We start from the raw sequence: 9,086 nt of genomic DNA, 5'->3' as shown, positions 1-9,086 counted from the left end.
ACATGATGAGATGCAGACTGTGTTGATCAACATCCCCTTCGCCGACCTCGAAGCCCTGGTTGACTCCGCCATCCAAATGGAGGGCAAACTGCACCAAGCCAGCGAGAACCGCAAGCGCCGCATGATGAATCAAAGTGGATCAAGCCACCCCCAGAAGTATCGTCCTAGCTCAAGCGGAGGTTTCACTCCGAGAAACAACAAGCCACCGATGCAGAACTCGCGCCCCGGTTATCAGAACCGGAGTGGAGGAAACTCGAGGCCAGGAGGCCACTACAACAACAACAACAACAACAATAGCAACTACAACAACAACAACAACAACAACAACAACAACTACTACAACCGCGCTCCGCCGAGAGCCCACAACAACAACAACAGCAACAACAACACCAACACCGCACCAAGGACCGGGAGCAATGCAATTCCCGTCGCGAACAAGCAGGACAAGACCACCATCACTTGCTATGAGTGTGGTGTAGTGGGACATTACTCCAATGAGTGTCCCAAGAGGCTCGCCAAGCTCGCAGGCAACCCCGCACCACCAGCTCAGCAGCAACGCCATGTCTCCACCGGCAAGAAGTTCGCCCCCAACAACCCGAACAACCGCGGAGGTCGCCTCTACCACATGAACGCTGAGGAAGCCCAGGAAGCACCTGACGTGGTGCTGGGTATGTTCTCTGTTAACTCAATACCAGCAAGAGTGTTGTTTGATTCTGGAGCATCGCATTCGTTCGTTACAGAAGATTTTGTGTGCACTAGTAAGATTCAACCAATCAGCTTGAAACATGTCATGATAGTTCAAATACCTGGATCAACCACTAAAGCTAGAAAATTTTGCAAAGATGTACCCATCAGAATCCATGAAATAGACTTTTATGCAAACTTGATTGTTCTGGGAACAAAAGGATTGGAAGTAGTCCTGGGTATGGATTGGATGGCGAAACATCATGGATTGATAGACTGCGCCAAGAAGGCCATCACCATGACTAGTAGCACCGGAATAATAATAGAACACTTGTCTGAAAAGCTACCCAGAAATTTCACCTGCAACCAAAGTGTAGCTAAGCCAACTCTGGATCAAATCAGGGTCGTTTGTCGATACCCTGATGTGTTTCCGGATGATTTACCCGGTATGCCCCCGGATCGGGATATCGAGTTTATCATCGAGTTAATCCCCGGAACAGGACCTATAGCCCAGAGAGCCTATAGCATGAACCCTGCAGAGTTAGTGGAACTGAAGAAGCAACTGGATGATATGCTATACAAAGGTCTGATCCGACCAAGTGCGTCGCCTTGGAGATCACCAGTTTTGTTTGTGGATAAAAAGGACGGTGCCACTCGTTTGGTTACGGATTATCGTAAGCTTAACGATGTCACCATCAAGAACAAATATCCCTTGCCGAAGATAGAAGACCTGTTTGACCAGCTAACCGGTGCCCAAGTATTCTCGAAGATTGACCTGAGGACAGGTTACCATCAACTAAAGATCCGAGCAACAGATATTCCAAAGACTGCCTTTACCACCAGATATGGACTGTATGAGTACAATGTCATGTCCTTTGGACTGACCAATGCCCCCGCTTACTTCATGAATCTCATGAATAAGATCTTTATGGAATTCCTGGATAAGTTTGTCGTTGTCTTCATCGACGACATCCTTATCTACTCCAAATCAGAAGAAGAACATGAGCAACATTTGGAAGTGGTCCTAGAAACCTTGAGGCAGCACAAGTTGTACGCCAAGTTTAGCAAATGTGAGTTTTGGTTAAAAGAAGTAGGATTCCTTGGACACATCTTGTCTGCAGGAGGAATTGCCGTAGATCCCGCCAAAATCAAAACCGTTGAGGAATGGAAAGCCCCAACCACCCAGACTGAAGTCCGAGCATTTCTGGGATTAGCAGGATATTACCGCAGATTTGTAGAAGGATTCTCAAGCATCGCAAGACCAATGACTCAACTGCTGAAGAAGGACAGGAAATTTGACTGGAATGACAAATGTGAAGAAAGCTTTCAGCTACTCAAGCTCAGATTAACCACAGCCCCAATATTGATCATGCCCGATGTCACCAGGCCATTCGATGTCTATTGTGATGCATCCAAGACTGGTCTGGGATGTGTGTTGATGCAAGGAGGCAAGGTGATATCTTACCTATCAAGGCAACTGAAGCAGCATGAACAGAACTATCCAACTCATGACTTGGAGTTAGCAGCCGTAGTGTTAGCCCTGAAGGTTTGGCGTCATTACCTCATGGGTAATCGATGCGAGATATATTCAGATCACAAGAGCCTGAAATACATTTTCACCCAGAAGGAGCTGAACATGAGACAGCGCAGATGGATTGAATTAATCAAAGATTACGACATGGAAATTCACTACCACCCCGGCAAGGCCAATGTGGTAGCTGATGCTTTGAGCAGACTGCCGTGTCAGTTGAACTCCATGATCGCAATAGAGCAACCAAGCCTGTATCAAGAGTTTGAACAGTTCAGACTAGAGCTAGTGAGCGAAGGATTCCTCGCCAGCATTGAGCTCCAGCCCACCTTGATGAGCCAGATAAAGGAAGCCTAGAAGGGAAATGCCAGCATTGACGGAATCAAGAACCAGATAGCCGCCGGAAAGGCACCAGGATTCACCGTAGATGAAGAAGGAGTTCTTTGGTACAACGAACGCCTGTGTGTACCGTCAGATTCGGAGTTGAAGCAAGTCATTCTGAAAGAAGCTCACGATACACTGTATTCCATTCATCCCGGAGGAACCAAGATGTACCAAGACCTGAAGGAACAATTCTGGTGGCACGGAATGAAGCGAGAGATAGGAAGCTACATCGCCAAGTGTGATATCTGTCAACGAGTCAAGGCAGAACATCAACGCCCCGCAGGACTATTGCAACCCTTACAGATTCCTGAGTGGAAATGGGATTCTGTCGGTATGGACTTTATCACAGGATTGCCCAAATCTAGCCGAGGAAATGACTCCATTTGGGTAGTCATCGATAGGTTGACCAAAGTTGCACATTTCATCCCCGTCAAGACCACATACGAAGGCCCAAAGCTCACAGAGTTATACATATCCAGAATAGTCAGCCTGCACGGAACACCGAAGTCAATTGTGTCAGATAGAGGATCTCAATTCACCTCAAGATTCTGGCAGAAGGTGCACGAAGGACTGGGAACCCGTCTGAATTTCAGCACAGCTTATCACCCCCAGACTGACGGACAGACCGAGAGAGTCAACCAGATACTGGAAGATATGTTGAGAGCCTGTGTGCTAGAGTACGGATCCAAATGGGAAGACTGCCTACCATATGTAGAATTCTCCTACAACAATAGCTATCAAGCCAGCTTACAGATGGCCCCCTTTGAAGCCCTGTACGGAAGGAAATGCCGTACCCCTCTGAACTGGTCGGAAGTCAGAGATAGTCAAGTCTTCGGTCCCGATGTTCTCCGCGAAGCCAAAGAGAAGGTGCACAAGATCCGCGAGTACCTCAAGACCGCCCAGTCAAGACAGAAGAGCTACGCCGACAAGAGACGCCGAGAGATGACATTCGAGATCGGAGATTTTGTGTATCTCAAAGTCTCACCCCTCAAAGGAATGCAGAGATTCCAACTCAAAGGAAAGCTCGCCCCCAGATATGTCGGACCATTCAAAATTCTGAGTCGCCGAGGAGAAGTTTCATATCAGCTGGAATTACCGGAAGAAATGTCCGACGTGCACAATGTGTTTCACATCTCACTGCTTCGGAAGTACCTAGAAGTGTCGGAGAAGACCGAAGTATTCAAGAACATCGACCACAGAGCCATTGATATCAACAAGGATCTAACCTACTGCGAAGTGCCGATTCGCATCCTTGAAGAAGCATTCAGGACCACCCGCACCAGAAGTATCAAGTTCCTGAAGATACAATGGAGTAATCACACCGAAGAAGAAGCAACTTGGGAACGCGAGGAAGACATGAAAAAGGAATACCCAGATCTCTTTAGTACCTAGTTTTCTCTAGATCTCGGGACGAGATCTTTTGTAAGGGGGAAGGGTTTGTAACATCCCAAGTTTCAATAAAAGGAACAAGAGAGAGAATTCAAGAATCCAAAAATCAGAGCCAACAAAAACTTTTTCTCATCATATAGGACTATGCATATAGCTCACCTTATTAATTTATTTGAGTGTGCTTTTTCCATGATGCTTGTTTATGTGTTACTCTCACTCTAAAACCCTAGCCATGATCACTTGATCATCCCAAGTCAAATAAAAATAAAATAGAAAAGAAATTCTAAAAATCAACTTCACACTCACATATGGCCTATGCCATTTTTACAAATCTTTGATCTAGGCCATTTTGGTTTGCACCATTAGTTGTAAATGGATACTAAACCCTTATTAACACTTTTGGAAACAATCAAACTCAATTCAAATCAAATTTGAATCAAAATTGAGCTCACATATGATTATGGTCATATGTGCCATTTTTAACCCGATGCTCACTTTGAGCCCCTGGTTTTTAACTTTTCACTTCTACACTTTGTCAACTCTTTGCACCTCATCCAAGACAACATCAAGGACTTCAACTTTGCCCAAAACCACCAACCCAAATTCCTTCTCAAATTCAAATGAGGATCAAGCAAAGTTGGAACAAAGTGGCATATGCAAGATCATATGCAATTTGAGATTTTGCAAACCAACTCCAAATTGAACCAAACCACCACCATTCTACTCCTTTTAATATATGATTACAACCCACCAAAAAGAATTTCAAAATTCAAAAATCATTTTCTTGCGGGCATTACAACAAACACTTTGCAGGCAGGGATTAAACAAGTGCCCATACTGAATTTTCACTTTGGACTTGGTCCAACTCTGGCCAACCCTGCAGCACTGGAGCTTCCTCTCACCTCCCTGCACCCTCTCATCAACTTGCCAAGCACTGGAGCATGCCCACTTGACAAAAACTTGCCATGCCGTGGCATGGCATGCCTCTCTCATGCTCTCTCTCACTCTGGTCAATTCCAGCATGCAACACCTTGTCAATCCCCTCCCTCACACTCACCTGATGCTGCCCAGACCAAGCCACGACCCTCTCTCGCACAGCAACGGCCAGAACACGAGCGCCCAGGGACGCCCAGGACATGCCCATGCCGCACCAGAGCGCGCATGGTGACCGCGTTGGACGCGCCAGAGCGCCAGCTGCCCGGAGCCCCTGCGCCACCTCGACCTCTCCTCTCAGCGCCAGTCGACGCAGGACAAGTCACTGGACCACCTGGACACCCTCACTGGCCCGCGGGAACGTCAGGCGTGACGACCACGACGACGACCGTCCGCCATGGCCTGAGCACTCCCGTCAACCTCACCATCACCACAGAGCCTCGCCAGAGCCACGATCACGCGCGTCAGCTTCGCCAGTGCAACAGCAACACGACGCGCCCATGCCTTGCCCCTTCGCCGCCCTGGAACGACGACGCCGTCGACGACCCTAGCTCCGCCCTTCGGCACTACCTCGCCGCTATAAAAGGAGGACCCCTCCCACTGATTTGAGCACACCATTCTCTCCCTCTCATCCTCACAGCACTCCTCGCCACCTCAATTTCACCGATTAGTCGCCGGAGGCCTCCAATCGCAAGCTCGCCGCCGCCGCCAGTACACGGAGCAAGCCGGAGCAGGAGGCCACCCCAGGACACGCCGCTGCTACCAGGGAGATCCTCGTCCTCGACAACGACGCGGCGCACCACTCCGACGCTCGCCGGAGCTCCGACGACCGCTCCGACCCCCTACCTCCGCCGCCAGTGAGTTCCCTTCTCGCCGTCGATGACGACGCTCCTCCACCGTTGATCTGGCTTCTAATCGCACGGCCCTCCTTTCGCGTACCGCTTCGCGCGTGGAAACCCACTAACAGGTGGTCCCCACCTTGTCAGTTGGCCCGCTGCGAAGCTGGGCCGGCCCAACTCTCTCTCTCTCTCTGCCTAGCCCGTTAAGATCTCCCGCCAGCCCACAGTTTGAATTCAATTTTGAAAAATGGAGAAATACCCCAATCTGATGCAAACTTTGAAATTTAATAGGGACAAATCTACTAGGAAAATTTCTGCAAATTTTATATCTTTGGAAACCTTAGGATTTTATCTACACAATGCCACTGGTTAGAACCCTAGATCTATTGTAGAATTAAAGTGACAAAATAAACAAGGCAGGGACTTTTCTGCCTTAGAATAATTCTTAAAAATCAACCATAAGTGCTTTTCAGTTAATTCCACCTCCAATAATTCACTTTTCACTTATACTAATTGTTTACACAAAAATATGCCATGCTTACTTTGAATGATCATGGCCTAGTTGAATTAAATGACTTTATGGCTATTTCTAGTCAAAGATATTGTCCAAAACTATTAAGAAATCTTATGAGAGAGTTTCTCTCATTTAAATCTTGTCACCACCAATTTCCAATGAAGTAGAGACTCTGGTCATTTAGGTCTCATAGGAATTGTTGGTGATATTAAATCTTTGCTATGCTAGAATTAAATGGTATGAGGTGCTCACCTCATTTAAATCATTTTCTCAAAATGGTAAGTGTGAAGAGGTTGACTTGGTCAACCTAGGTCACATATTATGCATAAGAGAAATTAAATCTTAATAAGATAATGAGAGGAAATTATTTCTCTGAATAATTCAAAGTAACATTCAAAATTAGTATGAGAGGAAGTTATTTTTCTTAAATGATAAGAAAAACACATCCACCAACTCAAGAGTATCAAAGTTAGCCTAGAAGCAAAGCAAGGTACTTAGCACCCCATCAAACCTAGATGCTAGTGCTAAATTAACAATGACTACTCTAGATGGGAACATGTGTTTATGAAATGATGAAGTTGAAAACCTTGGAATGATGAGTCATTTCCATTGAAAGATTTTGAAGGTGAATATGACATGAATTTGACTTGGTGAAATGACTAAAACTGATGATTGAGTTGGATGCGATACCATTCCAATTTTTGAGTACCCCCACAATACCTGATTATGGGTAAGGCTTAGCTGGAAATTTATGTGCCTTAGTATGGGTTCCCTCTGAACACACGTCATAGGGGTTACGCTTGAGGCTGCCTCCGTTGTTGAGAAATGATGTGAATTGAGGTGAATTGTACGGCCAAGCCCTGTGCAGTTCCCGGGTTAACAGTTGGTTTTCACCGGGAGGCCAAGCTCATGGGGAGAGGTGCCTATACTAGGGTGTGTAAGTGAAAGGTTAACGGTTGATGATCCGCGTACTGAGTTACGATTATTCGGGGTTTTATCCCTGACGGATGTAATCAAATGTTGTGGCACAAGTGTGCAACCTCTGCAGAGTGTAGAACTATTCGAATAGCCGCGTCCGCGGATATGGACATTTGGAAAGGCCATACTGTTTCCGTCATCAGAATTTATATCTATGTGACTGGTGATTTTGAACTTGAACTTGAACGGTGACTTTGAATTTGAATCACAACAGAGTTGTGGGAATGACACTAATGTTCCCACTTGAGTTAGTTAGCACATGAGGAGTTGTTTACTAAAACGTTTATCAACTAAAATTGGCTTTATGCAAATAAACTTAGAGCTTAGAACACTCTCAATAGTAATGATAGTACTTACATTAGTGTTAGATTGTGAGTACTTAAAGTACTCACGGCTTTGTCCCTGGCTATTCAAATGGCCAGAATATGAAGCCGAGCAGCAGTACGAGGATGACGATCAGCAGGACGCCTACCACAACTAGGAGCTTCTAACGTCAAGCGTTGGCCTGTGGACTAGAGAGTCCTTGTATCTTACGCTTCCGCTATGAACTTGTGTTTGTTCGTTGATCATTAGATCAACTATTCGTGTAATATGGATCATGTGATTCCAATTTGTAAGACATTATGGTTTGTAATGAATGATGACTGTGATACTTAACTATTATGCCTCGCAACAACAATTTCCTGGGATTGCGGTGTATGACATAATAGGCATCCGGACTTAAAAATCCGGGTGTTGACAATTGCTGTACTGGTTTGGCCGTCGGGTCAACATTTAGGGTGTGCTCAGCGAGTTCCTTGGGGATACCTGGCATGTCGAATGGTTCCCATGCAAATATCTCCCAGCGCTCATGGAGGAACTCGATGAGCGCGCTTTCCTATGCGTCAGTGAGGTCAGCCGAAGTATTGACCGTCTTCTTCGGATCAGTAGGGTGCACCTGCAGCTTCTTAGTTTCCTTTGCAGCGTCGAACTCATCAGATATTACGTTTCGATTGTCGGCTGGTGGTTGTGTATGGTCTGTAACGGTATCGATCGCGTTGAGTTCTTCCCTGGCTCCAAACTTCGAGGCGATCTTCTGGAACTCCCTGTCGCAGTTGTCTGATCGAGCGAAGCTGCCGTGAATGGTTATTGGGGTCCCGTTGTTGCCTGGCATCTTCAGTTTCAGGTATGCATAATGAGGCACGGCCATGAATTTGGCAAACGCAGGCCTGCCGAGGATGGCGTGGTACTGAGATTCCCAGTCGACTACCTTGAACTCGATCTTTTCTTTCCTGAAATTACTGGGCGTGCCGAAGACTATGTCCAATGATGTTTTGCCTAGCGAGTAAGCGGGTCGAGTCGGTATAATACCGTGGAACCCTGTGTCAGATTCTCTTAGCATGTCGACTGTTAAACCCATTGCTCTCATTGTGCTGGCGAATAGCAGGTTCAAGCCGCTTCCTCCATCCATGAATACTTTGCCCATATTGTACCCTCCAATCTGTGCTTCAAGGACAAGGGCCGCATGACCGGGCCTTGGGACAGCTTTCGGGTGATCCGCCCTGCTGAAGGTGATGCTTTGTTCTGACCAGTCGATGAAATCCGGCGTATCAACCATGGCGACTTCCGCATATTTTACTTCTCGGGAGAACTTCGAAAAGCTGGTTTTATGGATCATGTTGATTTGTCCACGCAGCGCTGGGAATGCTTCGGCTGGTACATATTCATCTTTTTCCATTGGCTCGTATGGTTCTGGTACATACGGTTCTGGCGGATGGTCGTAGGACCTTGCCTTCTCCTTCATCATGTGAACTCTTGATATAGCTTCGGCTCTAAGATCATCACAGAACTGTCGAAT

The sequence above is a fragment of the Lolium perenne genome, chromosome 6 (genome assembly GCF_019359855.2).
Source record: "Lolium perenne isolate Kyuss_39 chromosome 6, Kyuss_2.0, whole genome shotgun sequence".
NCBI lineage: Eukaryota > Viridiplantae > Streptophyta > Magnoliopsida > Poales > Poaceae > Lolium > Lolium perenne.
This window is presented reverse-complemented; position numbering follows the sequence as displayed.